The sequence below is a fragment of the Pelophylax lessonae genome (assembly GCF_965119305.1).
Source record: "Pelophylax lessonae genome assembly, chromosome: 2".
In the NCBI taxonomy this organism is placed as follows: Eukaryota; Metazoa; Chordata; class Amphibia; order Anura; family Ranidae; genus Pelophylax; species Pelophylax lessonae.
Genome location: NC_138769.1, coordinates 546,570,301 through 546,588,371, shown reverse-complemented (window position 1 = coordinate 546,588,371; position 18,071 = coordinate 546,570,301). Strand labels below are relative to the sequence as shown.

The 18,071-nt window shown below is 41.0% G+C and overlaps 1 pseudogene across 1 annotated transcript; it reads right to left on the bottom strand.

Annotated features, from left to right (window-relative positions):
* Positions 1-16,510: 16,510 nt before the first annotated feature.
* On the bottom strand, positions 16,511-17,413 carry LOC309548179 (large ribosomal subunit protein uL2-like; annotated as a pseudogene). The gene has a single exon. The product of its transcript is annotated as a large ribosomal subunit protein uL2-like (transcript).
* Between the last annotated feature and the right edge of the window lie 658 nt (positions 17,414-18,071).

Below are 18,071 nucleotides of genomic sequence, written 5' to 3'. Positions count from 1 at the left end.
AGATACTTAATGGACACAGAGAATATGGTTTGGATTACTTCAAATGGGTTCTGAGTTTACACTTATGATAATGTGTATTGTACTTCAATGTCAGAGACAGACAATCTGTCACTGGCGGTCTTTTCCTATTGTCTGTATATTGAGGTGTGATGTTAAGCTTGTCTGTCCCATTGTTAATTGTTAATGAACTCACATATTGTTTCTGTCCAGGTGGCTAGATAATTAGTTCAGGTTAATTCTATTTCTGTATACAATTTCATCTGCATATGATAATGTAATCAGGCAACCCCTGACCTGTGTGTGGTAATCTGATCAGGAGGGGGATGTCCATGCTGTATATAAACTGTGTGACTGTTCAATAAAGAAGAAGGTTCTAGAACAAGTTAAGTTGTCAGCTCGCTTTGTATGGGGGCAGCTGGAAAATCTGATATCTATGTTCAAGACAGAAGGAAGCCATATACTGATGGAAGCCCACAAACACAGTGTGGGTCGTGGGTCGTGGTTCCATTAAAAATTGTAACTATTATTATTATTTGCAGAGTTTTAACAAATTTGCTGTTGCATTATTTTGTCAATGTTAGTAGGTAAGAGATTCAATAGCTGTGGGAACATGTAAGGAAACCTGTCTGTCACACCACAGGCATCACTTTTTATTATTATTACTATTATTATAAAGGATTTATATAGCACCGACAGTTTACACAGTGCTTTACAATATAAAAAGGGAGAAAATACAGTTACAATACAATCAAATACAAGAGGGTTAAGAGGGCCCTGCTCATAAGAGCTTACAATCTAAGAATGTTTACTTAGCTGAACATTCAACTTAGTTTAATGTTTTCTATATTGGTGACTCCAAAATACCCTTTCTGTTGACTAACTAAACTCCTTACCACAGCTATGTTATGCTCATATGACAATGTCCATGAAATCTAATTTTATTCAATTTACTTACTATACTTTGGTTGTGCAGAAGAATCCACATGATGAACACTAATGGCATAGCTATGTATTTCATTTCATATTTAATATTAACAAAGAATAACCATACTGCAGGGCCAACACACCCAGTGCACTCGGGGCCTTTACTCTCTCTTTTTCCTCCGGTGTATGCGCTCACCAATGCCTGGGACCAGGCAGGGCCGTGTTCATGTGAAATTCAACATTGAAGTGGTATCCCTACTTAGAAGTGAGTCGTACACCTGGTGATCTGTATCATACCCTGAGGCTTTACTGCGCACCTCCCAATGTCCCATGATACATACACCGGTGCATAGAATGAGACATTTTGAAGGGGACGCCGCTGCATTTGTGTTCTATTCCACCAGTCCAGCTTTACTATCACCTCACTCCCAGCGATAGAATACAGGTTCCACCATGACACAGGTTACATGTGGCACCGACTACTCGTCGGGAGGGGATCAGTGAACCAGTCCCCCTGCTATTCAGAGAACCGGTCACCCCAGCCAGTATCATACTTCTGTTGTCTGGCTGCCATATTATTTTCTTGTGTTGGTTACTGTTTGCAACTATATGTCCTCCTTTTCACCCTGTGTGTTTGTAGACCCTGTTCTTTGCAATACGCCATAGGCCACCATGCACCCCTTTGTAGTAACTTCAGACCAGGCATGACACTGTTAACAGTTTTACTGAAGATTCAGCAACACAATTCAACAGCCCAGAACACATGAAACAGACTCCAGCCCCAATTAGCTAATGCAGGCTGCCCAGACTGGTCCAGGGAAAACCCCAGAAGGATGGCCCAGAAGAGAGCCAAGTGCTACAGTAGGACTACATGTTACAGCAGATCTTCCTCTGTATATCCCATGTAGTAGAGAGAGGTTGGCTCAGAAACCCTCGGAAAAGAGTCTAGACACAAGGAATGATAATAATAATGTGGCACTGACTACAAACATGGAAATAAAAAAGTCCCAAAATCACAGCAGAATTCAACAGTCCATGAGTGTTCACTTCAAGAAAGAGGTGTAGAGAACCGCAGGCCCGGAGAACCACCACCAGACACACTATTCACACTGCCTCTTACCAGAAGTAGATGACCCTCATTACAAAGGTCATATACAGCCAAATGATCACAGTGCAGGTACGGTCATCCTCTCTCATGATTGGCACAGGGTTCACAAATCAATGGAATGTAGGCTGCCAAGGAATTTGTATTTTTGTCCATCCAGTCTTTAGAATTACACTGCCCTATCAAACAGCACATCCAGTCGGGTGACACCACTTACAGTTTCAGAATATCCATGGTGTCCTCTCTCTACCTTTCTCGGGACAGCAGAGAGGGCAAGGGCTCATCAGTCTGCTGTTTCTCTTTCCTTGTCCAGTCAGCAGGTTGGAGGTAGAGAGAGGACACCATGGATATTCTGAAACTGTAAGTGGTGTCATCCGACTGGATGTGCTGTTTGATAGGGCAGTGTAATTCTAAAGACTGGATGGACAAAAATACAAATCCCTTGACAGCCTACATTCGGTTGATTTGTGAATCCTGTGCCAATCATGAGAGAGGATGACCGTACCTGCACTGTGATCATTTGGCTGTATATGACCTTTGTAATGAGGGTCATCTACTTCTGGTAAGAGGCAGTGTGACTAGTGTGTCTGGTGGTGGTTCTCCGGGCCTGCAGTTCTCTACACCTCTTTCTTGAAGTGGACACTCATGAACTGTTGAATTCTGCTGTGATTTTGGGACTTTTTTATTTCCATGTTTATAGTCAGCGCCACATTATTATTATCATTTTTCTGATCTGTTTTCTTATTCCAGATTTGTGTGGCTGCTTTCTAATTGTTTATTTATTCATTTTATGCATTTTTGCGCAGCAATATTGGTACATACTGTAACTAAGGAATGGCTTAGGGTATAGTGTATATGACTGCATGCATGAAGGACACATACTGTAGATGCAGATATAGATTAGACACATATACTGGAATAGTGGTATGTCTATATCCTTGCTAAAATATTGAACAGAAGCGTTTAGTATTCTGAAAGGGACTCATAAGGATTATGGTAATGTATTGTTATGTATATACTCTGTTGGACTTGTCATCTATTGCTGGGAGCCTACACTGCACTCTCTGGAATTTACTTAATGTTGCGTTCTACACCGTATTATTATTATTTACAACAATATTAGTGGAAGATGTTGCATTTTTTGTTGGTCTTATCAAGCAATATGCTTGTTTTTGGTCAGTTTTAGAGCCGGTTCACACTTCTCCAACTTGGGACACGACTTGTGTGTCCTCAAGTCGCCCCAAGTCTCTTGTCATCACAAATTCAATGTAAATGAATGAGAGCCGTCTTAATATGCACTACTGAAGTTGCTCCGACTTCAGAAAAGGTTCCTGTACTACTTCAAGGTGACCTCTATCCGACTTGTGCACATAGACTTCAATGGGAGTCGCCTCTAAGTCGGATCCTTATCTATTTTTAAGCGACTGTGATCAGACTTTCCAGGAAGAAGAAAGAGATTAGCCAGGCATTCCCCACAGACAAAGTCGCCTATTGTGTAAGTCTCTTCAAAGTAATGCACAAGTCTCTTCCAAGTCTCTAAACAAGTCTCTTCAAAGTCAGGCTAAAAAGTTGCTCCTTCGTGGGGCGACTTTCTGGTCGCGGTAGTGTGAACCGGCTCTTAAAGTTCCTTAGAAAATTCTAACACCTGTCAAGATTTACAATTACATGGGCAGTTAAAGCATTATTATGTTTAAGCTGAATGCCAGGCAGATTTAAAAACATAAATGAATGCAGGTCTATATTATTGCATTATTATATTTATTTTTTAAATGCAAGCAGTACCTTGATTTGACTTGGTATCATCCTCTTGTAGTCAACTGTGCAACACAGTGCAGACAATCAGCCAGTCAGTTGTGCCACAGTGCTCATGCAATAACAAGTGATGAGTTCATCCAGTGCAACTTTTCCTTTCACTGTGCAGTTACAGGCTGGGGGAGGGATACGACTTGTAAGTGTTACTTGACTGCAGAAGAGAAAATCAGATCAGAGAAAAATAAATCTAGGCAGGTAAACTTTATCTGTGTATTTTCTTCAACTTCAACTTGTAAATCTATGCTGTTGTGCTAAATTGTGTAATTAAAGTATATGTTGTCTTTTTTAAACTGTATAGTTAACATCTCAATTTAATTTTAATTTTTTTTATACCTATCTGTTTTCCCTGTGCTGTATAGCACGAAAACCTAAATGGAAACAAGGTTTATGAGAAAATTCCCTATATTTTTCAAGGCCTCTTGTAAAGTTAAAGTGCTTTCCTTAGTGATGCCGATTATACATTGCCCCTGCAGGAAAATTAATCTCCATGGAACTGCCAAGTAATTAAGGAAATTGTCTCCAAAGGTCTTCTTAAAGGATGATCCAAAAATGGTTTCAGGTCATTAATTTCAGAAACACTCTTGAATATCAAAGTAAAAAGCATTACCGTAGTCTTAGAGCTGGAGTGGTGCAAACATTTCTTTTTCCATTTCATGCCATGAAGAAAATAGAAAAATATTCCATCCTCGAACTGGAAAAGACATGAGATGAGAGTGTAATTTTACCCCATATTGCTCCATTGCCTGTGAAGTTAAGGATGACTGATAGAGAAGAAGCTTTGTATTGAGACTAGACAAGAAATAGTTATTCATTGAAATTCACAAAACTACACCTTAAAGATTGGATTGATTATAGTTTCATCAGTAGCATGCTGCCTTGGTAATTATTTCAGGGATGCTGACATTTGAACAAAAGAATCCACAGAAAACCTATTTTCTTTTGTATGAAGTCTCTAGAGCACAAGCATGAAGGAGAGATCATAAATACATTGCAGGAAATGGAGGTTATACATTGAATGGGAATTATTCTACATCTCGTCGCCAGCACAGTTTCTACCTTAACATATACAAGCCATATTCTAGAAATGGATGAATGCACATATTTATCTGGATGGATGTTTTTGTTCTATTCATATCCAGTGTAATGTACCCATCTGTATCAATTGGTGTTTCAGGTTATAATAAATTGTTTCACTGTGAGATGTCAGAAGAGATTTAAATGACTACTGAATTTATTTTTTTTAGTTTTCCAATTACTTTTTTTTTTATTACAAAATGTCTGCATATTTTTAATACATTTTAAAATATTTGGTAGAAGCTGAAAAATAAAGTATTAATAAAAATTCCTTTAAAATGTGTTATATCATGTTTCAGTGGCAGGAGTTAATGGTCATCCAAATAAGGAGATCTTCACAAGCACTTTAAAGTAGGTATAATCACAGTTTTTAAACTCTCATATAGGCTTTACAGTGTTAAAATATAAAAAATGCAATTTTATTCCACCTTGACTAGAGAAGAGGAGAGAAAAAAATTGCTGTTTCTTTTTTTCCCCATTAAGGAGACTTCTCTTCACTGCCTGCCCCAATGATTTAACAGGACGTTAAATGAAGGCCTTTCAATGTGATATGAGATATCTCATCTCTTAAACAGTTATCTTAAAACAGTTGTCATGGGAACAAGTGTCTACATTGAAATATTAATTCTCACTTTCATTCTGATAACATTGATGATCAGGAGAGAGTATTAATCTCCTTAATGGGTAAACAGACCACAATAAAAACTGGCAGTGGTTCTAACCCCTCACCTCTCTATCCAAATCGAATGTTATATCAAAAGCCAATTTCAAAATGTTTAAATCTACAGCATCTATTGAAAAATACTTGGTGATCCTGCCATAAGAGGCGGTTCACACTGCCACGACTTGTCAGGCAACTTGGTCGCCTGACAAGTGGCGCTCCATTCTGTGCAATGAAATTGTTCTAATCAGAGCGACTCAAGTCGCTCCGACTTAGAAAAAGGTTCCTGCACTACTTGGGGGCGAAGTCGGAGTGGCTTGCATTGACTTCTTTTAGAGAAGTCGTTTGCAAGCCGCGATGAAGTCGTGCTGCACGTGTGGCTTCAAAGTCGGGTGACTTTGAGTCGCCCCGGTGTGAACCGGCTCTAAGGGTCCTTGTTGTTGTTGCAGTGTGACATTGCTCTGTCCCTGTCTTCCAACTGTGTGTCTATTGCCACCTTATCATTTGGGTTTCCAATGTAGACTACAGTACAAGTTGTCATTACGCAGACATGGCCCACTGTTGTCACCATCAGGAAACCAGCTCTGAGAAATGCCATTCAATTTTTAAAAAAAATTGCAGTTGTTTTTGCTACATGGTGTTTTTAACAAATGAAATGTCATTCAGTCAGTGTTTACATCTACTGTGACTTTTTTTTAATGCAACCTACCTGTATAACTTGGTAAAGTTATTTAAAATGTTACAACATATCCTCACCTTTGACCAAATGTTCCTGACAACTATATAATCAATACATATGAGTCGGGTCATTTTGCTGTAACCAGTAACATATTACATCTTGACGATTTGTAGAAGCCTATTTCATTGCAGCTTAGTTTATCTGGGAACCTCTTTCTAAATGTGTAAATAAAAAGCAAAAATAGGAGGCAGCCATTCAATTCAAATATGTATTAATTGAAGCTCAACTCATGGTAATTAAAAAATTTAACCTTGCATTTAAAACCCCCACTCCTGCACTGAAAGGGTTTAATGCTCATTTAGCCAGGATAGATAGAAATAAGCAGTAATGCTTACCATCTTCCTTGCTCCCACAGGCTTCCTGGTCCCAGTGACTTGAACCCACGCGCAAACAATCTCTGCTTGGTCAATTACATCAACAGAGATTTTCTCCTGCGATATGAAACAAGTCAGAGGCGTAACTAGAACCTTCAGGGCCCCGATGCAAGAAACCATGAAGGGCCCCCCAGACCCCTGGCCGGGGCCCTTCCCTTCAAGCCCGGGGCTCTTCCCACTAATCCTGGGGCTCTTTAATCTCATTGCATGGCCTTTTATTATGGTCCCGCATCAGGATCCTTTCACAAGTTCTGCAGTGGGCCCCCTTCCTGCAATCTTGGGGCCTCCCCACAGTGGTGAAATGCCAGGGCCCGGTCGCAAGTGTGACCTTTGAGATCCTAGAAGTTCACCCACTGGTTTGCTACCGGGCCCCCTGGAGCATGGGGCCCGGTAGCGATTGCAACCCCTGCAACCCCTGTAGTTACGCCCCTGACAAGTGCAATAGGATCCAAAAGGCTGCACACTTGAAAACTGCATCCACTTTAATAATAATCTTCAAAACACCATATACATAAAACAATGGATTTTCTCCTGTATTAATACAATGAGGGGAAAGGGTGCTTCTAGATTTTACTATAAGCCCCCCAAACAAACCCCTCACATCCTTTTTTTAAGGGGCTGAGATGTGGGGAAGAGGAGATGGAGGGTCATATTAGAATATCCACACCATTTTTTCCATAAAAATATTTCTTTAATTTGTGAACACATCTGCCCTTAGATCAGGAGTGTGCTTAGTTGAGAAAGCCCCTCTTCCAGATGAAAGAATAAAAAATGCCCACAAAGACTCCGGGGATGTTTGATATCAGTTTGGCCTAGGCCAGAAACCAGGAAGCAACTGACGAAATGTAAAAAAAAAAATGTATTAAAACAAGTAAAGATAATATACTTTCCTATGTATTTGCTAAGGATAGCAGCAAAAGAATTAAAAATAGGAAGTGCTGATTTAGAGAATAGATACGGCAGCCCTCAAAATTTCCACTCTCCTGCTTCCAGTTACAACTGCAACACCAAATATATTGTTTATGTTATCACATGCAGTGCGTGCTCTGTACAGTATGTTGGAAGAACCATTCATAGACTTAGAGATCGATTTCGTGAGCATACTGAGCATATAGGTGATCTCTCATTGGTTCAGGTACAGGTTCTAAAAAGATTGAAAACACCCTCAAGAGCAGGAGATGTATTTAGCCTCCTCTGTAATGCTGGGTTCACACTTATGTGAATTGGATGCAGATTTCCCCACATCCAATTTTCATGACGGGATTGAGTGACTCTCAATGGAGCCAGTTCACACAGCTCCGGGGTGGCCGTGGTCTGCACTGGAAAATGGTTCTGTGAATCTTTGGCTCTGTTTCACGTCCGAATTCAGGCAAAAATTTGGACCTAATTCGAACCTGAAATGGTGAACGGGGACGCACCGGACCCCCTGCTGCAAGCCGTGCCACAGATAGTGTGACCCCAGCCTAAAAGAGAGGTGTTTTGGATTTTTAAACTTCAAATGAAAATCCCTAATCAGTTGAATTTTGAGTGGGATGTAACCCATTATTATAAATAATTTTTATGCTTCCTATTTTTCACCCTTTTTGGGTATTCTCAGGAGTTTATTTATCCTTGCTTAATGATTTATAATATCAGCTATATATAGCGTTTGTTCTTGACCTTTTCATCCCATGGGAACCATCTAGTTTGTTATACATTTTTTTGGTTCTATTAGTTTTTCCTGCTATATTCCTACATATTTTTATTCCCTAATATTGAGCTTCAGATAGGGTATTTACTATGATGGATTTTGTTTGTTTTTTTCAATAACTATACATTTTCATTATAATGAGTATAAACGTTTATATGCATTTAGTTTTTTGTACTGTATATTATATTCAGTATATTATTATTATCATTTTTGTTTGCATACATACCATTGACTGGTCATTTCTAGCCCTTGTGAGTGTTGTCACGGTATGGGACATTTACATTTGTTTTGTTCGTGTCTTTGTTCAGGCTTCAGTCACTGGTTTATCTAGTCATTAAATGAATGCTTTGAAAGTCCTTTTTTTATTAGTGTTGTTGTTATAATGATAGGTGTGGTGTCAAGTCTATGTTTGTCTGGAGCAGTGTAATCAGGCACTTATTTCATCCGGCTGCTATATGGCTATTTAAGGGTTACTCCTATAAGTGTTGCTGAGATTAGGATTAAGCAAATTCCTTCTTGAAACGCATCAACAGGCTGCTTTTTGTCCCATGTATCGTATCTTTTTGATGTCCTAATGGGTTTTATGAAATAAAGCTACATCTTGTCTGAAGATTGGAGTGCGATCATCTCTTTGTAAACTTGCCTGTTGTATTCAGACCGTGGACTGGACCAGCACCTGCATTGCAGAGAGGGGATTTCATCACCTGGAGCGGGTTTGCTCTTTGTATCATCATATTTGGCGAGTGGAAATAGGCTGAAGTTGAGTGTGGAGCAGGGGCAGACTGGGCCGGCGATTTCCTGGCTGATCACTTCTGGCAGAAGCGATGTGGCCTTTTTTACAGGGCAACATTTTTTTACAATTGCCTCCCTGCCCCCTGGGCCGCTCTGATGCCCTGTAAAAAAGGCCGCACCACTTCTGCTAGAAGCGATTAGCCAGTAAACTGTTAGAAGGAGAGCCAGCCAAATCACACAGAGAGAGAATCTCCCACTGTGACACAGTTTGGATCTTAAATGCCAGTTGCTGTCAACAAAGTCCCGCCTCCTGGACTGGCTCCTATGATAGACAGCACACTGGTCCAATGCCAGAAAATTGAATCAGTGTGCTATCTATCATAGGAGCCTTTCCAGGAGTCGGGATTTTGTTCCAGCTGTGTGATCTGGCTGACTCTCCTCCTGATTCCTCACTGTAATCCTCATGCAGTGATAGGCTGAATTGATAGGCACTGATGAGGGTGCACTGAAGGCACTGATAGGCTGCACTGATGGCCACTAACAGACTGCATTCATGGGCAATGATAAGCACTGATAAGGCTGCACATATTTACACTGATGAGGCTGCACTGGTGGGCACTGATAGGCTGCAAATAATGGGCACTGATAGTCTGCACTGATAGGCTGCATTGATGGGCAATGATAAGGCTGCACTGATGGGCTCTGATGAGGCTACACTGATGGCCACTGATGAGGCGGCACAGATGGCCACTGATGAGGCAGCACTGATAAGCTGCACTGATAAAGCAGCACTGATATGCTGCACTGATAAGCATTGATATGCTGCACTGATGGGCAGTAATAGGCTGCACTTATGGGCACTGATAGGGTGCATTGATGGCCACTGATGAGGCTGCACTGTTGGCCAAATGAGGCTGCACTGAGGGCCACTGATGAGGCAGCACTGATGGCCACTGAGGAGGCGACTGAGCACTGATAAGCTGCACTAATGGGCACTGATGAGGCTGCACTGATGGGCACTGATAGACTGCACTGATGGGCACTGATGGGGCTGCACTCACGGACACTGATAGACTGCATTTATAGGCACTGATGAGACTGCACTGATGGGTTCTGATATGCTGCACTGATGGGCACTGATAGGCTGCAATGATGGACACTGATAGACTGCACCGATGGGCACTGATGAGGTTGCACTGAAGGGCACTGAAAAGACTGCACTGATGGGAATGGATAAGGCTGAATTGATAGGCTGCCCTGATGAAGCTGCACTGATGGCCACTGATGAGGCTGCACTAATGGCCACTGATGAGGCTGGAATGATAACCACTGATGAGGCTGCACTGGTGGGCACTGATAGGCTGCAAATAATGGGCACTGATAGTCTGCACTGATAGGCTGCATTGATGGGCAATGTTAAGGCTGCACTGATGGGCTCTGATGAGGCTACACTGATGGCCACTGATGAGGCGGCACAGATGGCCACTTATGAGGCAGCACTGATAAGCTGCACTGATAAAGCAGCACTGATATGCTGCACTGATAAGCATTGATATGCTGCACTGATGGGCAGTAATAGGCTGCACTTATGGGCACTGATAGGGTGCATTGATGGCCACTGATGAGGCTGCACTGTTGGCCAAATGAGGCTGCACTGAGGGCCACTGATGAGGCAGCACTGATGGCCACTGAGGAGGCGACTGAGCACTGATAAGCTGCACTAATGGGCACTGATGAGGCTGCACTGATGGGCACTGATAGACTGCACTGATGGGCACTGATGGGGCTGCACTCACGGACACTGATAGACTGCATTTATAGGCACTGATGAGACTGCACTGATGGGTTCTGATATGCTGCACTGATGGGCACTGATAGGCTGCAATGATGGACACTGATAGACTGCACCGATGGGCACTGATGAGGTTGCACTGAAGGGCACTGAAAAGACTGCACTGATGGGAATGGATAAGGCTGAATTGATAGGCTGCCCTGATGAAGCTGCACTGATGGCCACTGATGAGGCTGCACTAATGGCCACTGATGAGGCTGCAATGATGACCACTGATGAGGTGGCACTGATGGCCACTGATGAGGCAGCACTGATGGCCACTGATGAGGTAGCAATGATGGGCACTAATAGGCTGCACTGATGGGCACTAATGAGGCTGCACTGATATGGTGCACTGATGGGCACTGATGAGGCTGCACTGATGGGTACTGATATGCTTTATGTTAATATGGTTAAAGTTGTTGTTTTTAATTCCTTTTTTTGTAACTTAAATCTGCATAAAACATTTAACAGTGTCATTTCATTAGATAATTAACAAGGGCAAGTTTAGGGGTGGGATTAGGAGCAGGGCAGGATAGGGATTGGGTAAAGCTTACTTGTAGGTAAAAGGAATGTCTCCTAAACGTGCACTGTTTAGGAGATATTCTAAGGTGCAGCAGTTGGTGACGTCACCTGCGCATGCGCTCTGAAGAAAGGGCATGCACGTGCTGTTCCTTCAGAGCTGTGTTCTGTGATTGAGATCCCTGCTGGCATGCATAGGGGTGACGTCATTGTGGCTCGGCCATTCAAGCGACTGAATACCGGGCGAAGATGGAAGCCTCTGCAGCCATGACAGCGTCTCTGAAGGGCTTTGTTCAATGTAAAGCCGTACGATCTGGTAGGTATGAGAAACATTTTCATGTTTGTCCCTTTGGAAAATTTCAGATGAAAGCTGTGTACTAATGATCACATTATCGTACGATTGCGTCGCAAGCAATATTTTTTGTATGATATTCTGATCCTGTGTACCCAGCTTAAGTCTCTCATAATGTGCATGCTAGCACATTATGACATTGCCTTGCAGGAAGAAACTTTTTTATAACAAGAGTTTACCACCACTTTAAAGTACATGGAAACCCTATTACATAACATCTTATATAATGTTTAAGATGTTAATGTCATTTCAAAGGTAATCCTCAATATTTTAAATAGGCAGCATTTATTAAAATATTACTTGATGATCCTGGCATAAACTTTCTTGTCTCCTAATTGGTCTCCTGCATTGTCACCCTGCCACATGGGCTTCTGAGTCACCACTTCAACACACACTACACAGACATGCCCCATTTTTGTCACTGCCAGGAAACATGTAATGGGAAATTCCATGCAGAGGAGTACATGAATGTAGACAGTAAGTGGATGAAAAACTCTGCAAGAAAATAGGACCACAAAGATGCAACAAAAGGGGGAAAAAGGTATTTTATTAAAGCAAAAAAAAAAAAGGCAATTCTTTATGATGTGCAGTGCTATAGCAAACTACGGTAAATGTTATTCAAGTAGGGGTAGCATCCACTTTAATTGAAAAATATAAAAGAACACCAATCCTAGGGTATCAAGACTTCAATTACCATTTTGAGGGGGAAATCTTATTACAGGTAGTTGCTGCTATAGACATTAGATAGAGACTGGTGCACTATGTACACCAAAAACAAACCACAAAGTGCAATAAGCTACCTGCAAACAAATAATAGCAAAAGGATATAATACTGTACTACACTATAATACTCTACACACCCCTATGATTAAGCTACGGTGGGCGGGGTGAAACATGTTGGGGGTGTGGCCCGAGGAGCAGCATTACCTGAAGCTTTCACATGTATACATTCCCACTAGGATCCACTATGGTGAGTGGCGGTTTTATGTTTAAATGCAATCAAATATAAGGTATGTCTACATAGATGTACATTTTAATAGCAAAAGGATATAATACTCATTCGATTAGGTTGATCTGTATGCTTGATATTTTGTATTATACGCTTTTGCCATTAAAATAAGGTGTGGATACATATCTTATATTTGATTGCAGGTAGCTTATTGCGCTTTGTGTTTTATTTTTTTATTTAATTGAAAAATGTTGCTCTCTATAAAGCAAAACTCTACCCAAAAGGGAAATTTCTGCTTTAAGCACTCCCCCACCCCCTCCTATGCCACATTTAGCATGTTTTTTTTTTTGGGGGGGTACCTAGTTTTGACAGGTATCCGCTCCCACTTCCGCTCAGTTCTCCTCTCCCTCTTCTGGGACACGTCACAGGTCTCAGAAGATTGCCAAACCATTCAGGAAGCACAGCGTGACCCATAGTTGTAATGCGCCAGGGAGAGGAGAGGGAGAGAATCCCCCCATCCCCTCCTATGCCACATTTGGCAAGTTATATTGTTTTGGGGGGGGGGGGGGGAGTGGGTACCTAGTTTTGACAGGTGTCCGCTCCCACTTCCGCTCAGTTCACCTCTCCCTCTTCTAGGACACGTCACAGGTCCCAGAAGATTGACCAACCATTCAGGAAGCACAGCGTGGCCCATAGTTGTAATGCACCAGGGAGAGGAGAGGGAGAGAATCAAAGGTTCGGGCAGCCACATCGCAGGATCCTGGGACAGGTGAGTGTGTGTTTATTAAAAGTCAGCAGTTACACTACACAAAAACGACTGGAGCTCCGCTTTAAGGTCAAAAGCTCCCCAGAATTCTACTTTTTGTGCCTTTAAAATATATTTTTGGTATATTTTATTTATGGTGATAAAAGGTTATAGCAGAGGAAGTTGAGGTGCATTTCAAACGTTTTATAAAACTTTTATTAAACGTGAACCCAAGTATCACCAAGTTAACATAACTCCAGACAGGCATACTGTATATGCATAGAATATGTTCTAATATTTTATGTGTACAGTTGAGATCTGGCAGCAATGTGTCTAAGCTCTAATCCTTGTGGACCCCTAGCAGCAGAGATTTTAGACTATTCCTGTCTATGCACAGTTAGGTTAATTAGTGGTTTATTTAACAACCTTAAAAAATCTACCTTGTTAGTAAGTAATCCCTACAGGCAGTAACTGAGAAGAAGTGCCTTAATACCTTAACAGCGTATCTGGCAATAAACCCCTTGCCAGTCAATTAGAGAAATGAGTGTACTGACATTGATACTTGTTAGACTTTTCCTTATGTGGTGTTTATTGGATAGAGAGAGACAGAGAGCTTATTTTTTAAACTTAATTTCTGGGGATGCTTAGGGCCGCAGATAGTCAATAAGATCTATGATGATGCTACTCGTGAGCGAGATATAAGGAAGGTTTTATTGTTAAAGCCCAGGTTATAGCACATATACACCCAGGAGTTAATGGAACTAGAAGAACTGAGCTGATCATATTAAGTGTTGTAAGGAAAAGAAAAAACAGTAGAAATGTAATATAAACTGGATAGTTTTTATACTATAATAGAATGTTACAGTTATCGTATAGTTCATTATTTTAGTTTTGTGCATTTTTATTACACCAATTTATACACCAGAAAATTAACAAACAAAACGAATAAAAACTATTATTAAGGAATAGAAATAATATAAAGCATCAGCAGAAAACGAATAGTGTGTGTTTTCATAATGGCCAGGGCTAAAATATAAAACCATTTTTTTTCCTTATAGAAATAATAATATCTCTATGAATATTTTATATTCTCATTTCCAGGCAGGAGATGGAGCATTTGGTAGCTTTTCACATGTTTTCCAGGATATCCTAATATTTGCTCTTTTTTTTTTTACACCTCTTTAGCGAAAGTTTGATTTTATATCAGTATAACACTCCACTTTCAAATAAACTCATAAAGTAATAGATGAAATTGATAGTAAAACCATTACAGTTTCTGTTTAACAGTTTCACGCTGTTATTGCATAGTAATCATTGTCTAAACTTTTTATTTTTTTTTAATATTGTCTTTAACACTGTCTACAGTGGCCCTACTGTAATTTAACATCTTCTTGGGCAGGTCTTCATGTCAAGAAGACAATAATTAAAATTGCTTTGTTTGTGTAGCTTCATATTCCAGAGATCACTCTGATTTCTGGCACAGGGTCACCAGAGAACCCAACCTGTTGATTTGTAACCACGGGTTGCTATTGGTTGCCAATCAGAGGATCACCATGATTTGCTAATAATTAGATTGGTGTGAAAATACATATGTTTCTTTTATTCAAGGTGGCTAAAAACTTTCTGTTAAGCAAACTGATACATGCTAAAACTTCAAAACTTGCTCTAATCGCTAAATTTGTGATTACGCCTTGAAGGTAGGTGAAAAATACAGTGGGAGCTTTAAACTGGCATGTATATATGCAGGGTAAGACATTAGTGTTCACATACTGTACATAATTGGCTGTATGGGCAAAAGACACTACTTAAAGTGGAACTACTTTTATTTTTTATAAACAAGAACTTTTAAGGACAACGCAAGCCAAGAAGCATATCTGTCAATCAACTATATGTACACATTCCTAAGAACACTTATGCCCATTAGATCTGTTTCTTCACAGTGGACAATACAAGCTATGACATTTAATAGTTTAATGGCAGTTTAGCAGCAGAAGTGAGTGTGAGTTAATCTCAATTTTAGAAAACTCAAGGCCCTTTGTATTGTATAGCCTGTGTCTAGTGCCTCGTACACATGCAACGATTATCGGCCGACCGATCGTCCGACTTTTGTCCAGAGTGGTGTTTTGTTGGTTGGAATGTGCCTAGACTGCACACGAATTTTCTCAGCCAACAAAAATCTACTTCAGAAGTGATGTCATGTGCTGGTTTACTTTCCGTGTGTTTTTTCTTCTCTGAGCATGCCCAGTCTTGCTCATCAGATTTTTGTCTGCCGAAATCTGTACTGACTGACGGAAAATCGGCCGTTGTGTTGACGGCCAACAAAAATTTTATAGCCTGCACACCAGATTTTTTTTGGCCGAAAAGTCGGAGTCGGTTGTCGGAAGCATCATACTAACAAGCCGAAAATCGGCCGATCGGACGTTGGCCGAAAATTCCCAGCCAATAATCGATGCGTGTGTACGGGGCTTAGGACCCAAGGGAGCTCCACAGAAAAAAAAGGATTGTATTGAACACTTCAGAATTATTTTAGCATAGATATTTTTTTTTAGAGAAGAATAGGTTCACTGTATTAAAGAAGTACAATTGATAGTGTACTAAGCTTTATTTCCTCATTTAACAAACAGCACAATACTTGTCACTGCCCTTTTGTCAGACCTACTGCATTTTAAACAGCCTTAATAAGAGAGAGCTCCATGCAAAGCACAACATTCCCTGCTATATAGGTTAAGTGAAAAGCTGTTTACCTGCCTTCTTCAGTTATGTTTATTTCCATATTCCAAAAAAAAATAATGTTCCAAAAAGCCTTGAGTCTGCAACAGAAAATGAAGCCTCTCTCAGAAAATGTCCTGATTTGGTGGTTCTGAAAATCATATCAGCCATCAGTCACAGTGTACCCTAAACATTGAGTCTGCCCCTATCTACACCCTCTAATTAGAGGAAGTTGCTTCCACCTGCCACGTGCGAACTTGCAGAATTTATCATGAAGGTACTACTGCAACTCTAAATTAGTTGGAGGAACATGAAGTACACACAAACTGATACTGTGAAATATTTTAAGTTTTTTATCTTGACTTTTTTATTTTTTTTAGAAGTTTTTAAAAGTTTATTATTTAAATTATGCAGAGAATGTTCTTTGTTCTCCTTTTCTTGCACAGTCTTTGTGGCGTGCAGACTTCCAGTACGATGATCAGCAATAGGACCGACTTTGCGATCAGCTGGAGCATCTCTTCTGATAGTTGAAGGTTTGCCAATGTGTTGATGTTTACCACCACTGAAGGAATATTCTACAGGATTCATAGCCACACCACGGACATGTGGCCAGCAGTTTCTCTTAGCCTTATATTTGTGGTAAGCACAACCTGCCTTCAGGTTGAGCTTATTAATACGTCCACCACCAGCAACGACTCCACCAATTGCTCTGTTTGCAGATGAGATAATTTTCTTGGAGCCAGATGGCAGCTTTGCTCTGGTGTTCTTTGTTTTAGGATTGTCGGAGGTGTCTGTAGCATTGTTGCCAGATGCACAAGACAACTTGCCACGATCACCTGGCTTCTGCTCTACACAAGCAATAGTTCCTTCGGGCATAGTGCCAACAGGGAGGACATTACCAATGTTTAGCTGACCTTTCTTGCCACAGTACACAAATTGACTGGTATGCATACCCTCAGCCCCAATGAAAAGTTCAGTCCTCTTTTGAACCTGTAAGGGTCATGGAAGGCAATTTTAGCAAGTGGAGCACCCCGGCCAGGATCGTGGATAATGTCTTTCACAATGCCCTTGATGTAGCCATGCCTTTCTGTGAAGTCTACAGCCCTGAGCTTAGCAGGTCCTTTCCTGTGCTTTACATGGGCTCTGAAAACAGACCCTGCACCTTTTCTCTGTCCCCTGATTACACGTCTCATTGTGTACTAGGCCTGGGCTGTCCACAAAGAGGCTGGAGGACCCTTTTAAAGTGTTTAATTTAACTTAAAACGCTTTAAAGATGACTGTCCTGCAAAAAAAAAAAAAAGACCTTAATATTGTTATATTCACCTCTTTTGGGCTCAGCGTTTCCTACTTCCTTACATTCCAGTGCTGCAGTTTCCATCAATGCCTTTGGCATTTGACACTTCTTGGAGGGTCGAATGCCTGTTTCCCCACTGTTGCTCTGGGACACTATCTGGGACACTATCGATATAGGACACAGCAGTGACGTAGGGGTTGGAGGAAGGAACCAAGGCACTTGGTGGGTATTACAGGTATCTGATACTTCTGGAGGTTTCAGAAGCTGTAGACACTGACAGAGGACGCAGTGCTGGAATGGAGAAGTCAGAGACATGGTTCTCCGGGGATTATAAGGGCTCTTATTTTTACAGGACACACTCATTTTGTATTTGTGCTTTGAATAATCAGAGATGAGAGACAACATAAAATATCTTGTTTGTATATTCATGATACATGGCCTATGTAAAGTCCAGCTATGGCTTTATAGTTATACACTTAACATTCAGCTCATTGTGTTGCCTTTGTGCAAGCCGAAGAACAGCACACCACATGGTATCTCTGGCATCTCATTCTTGAC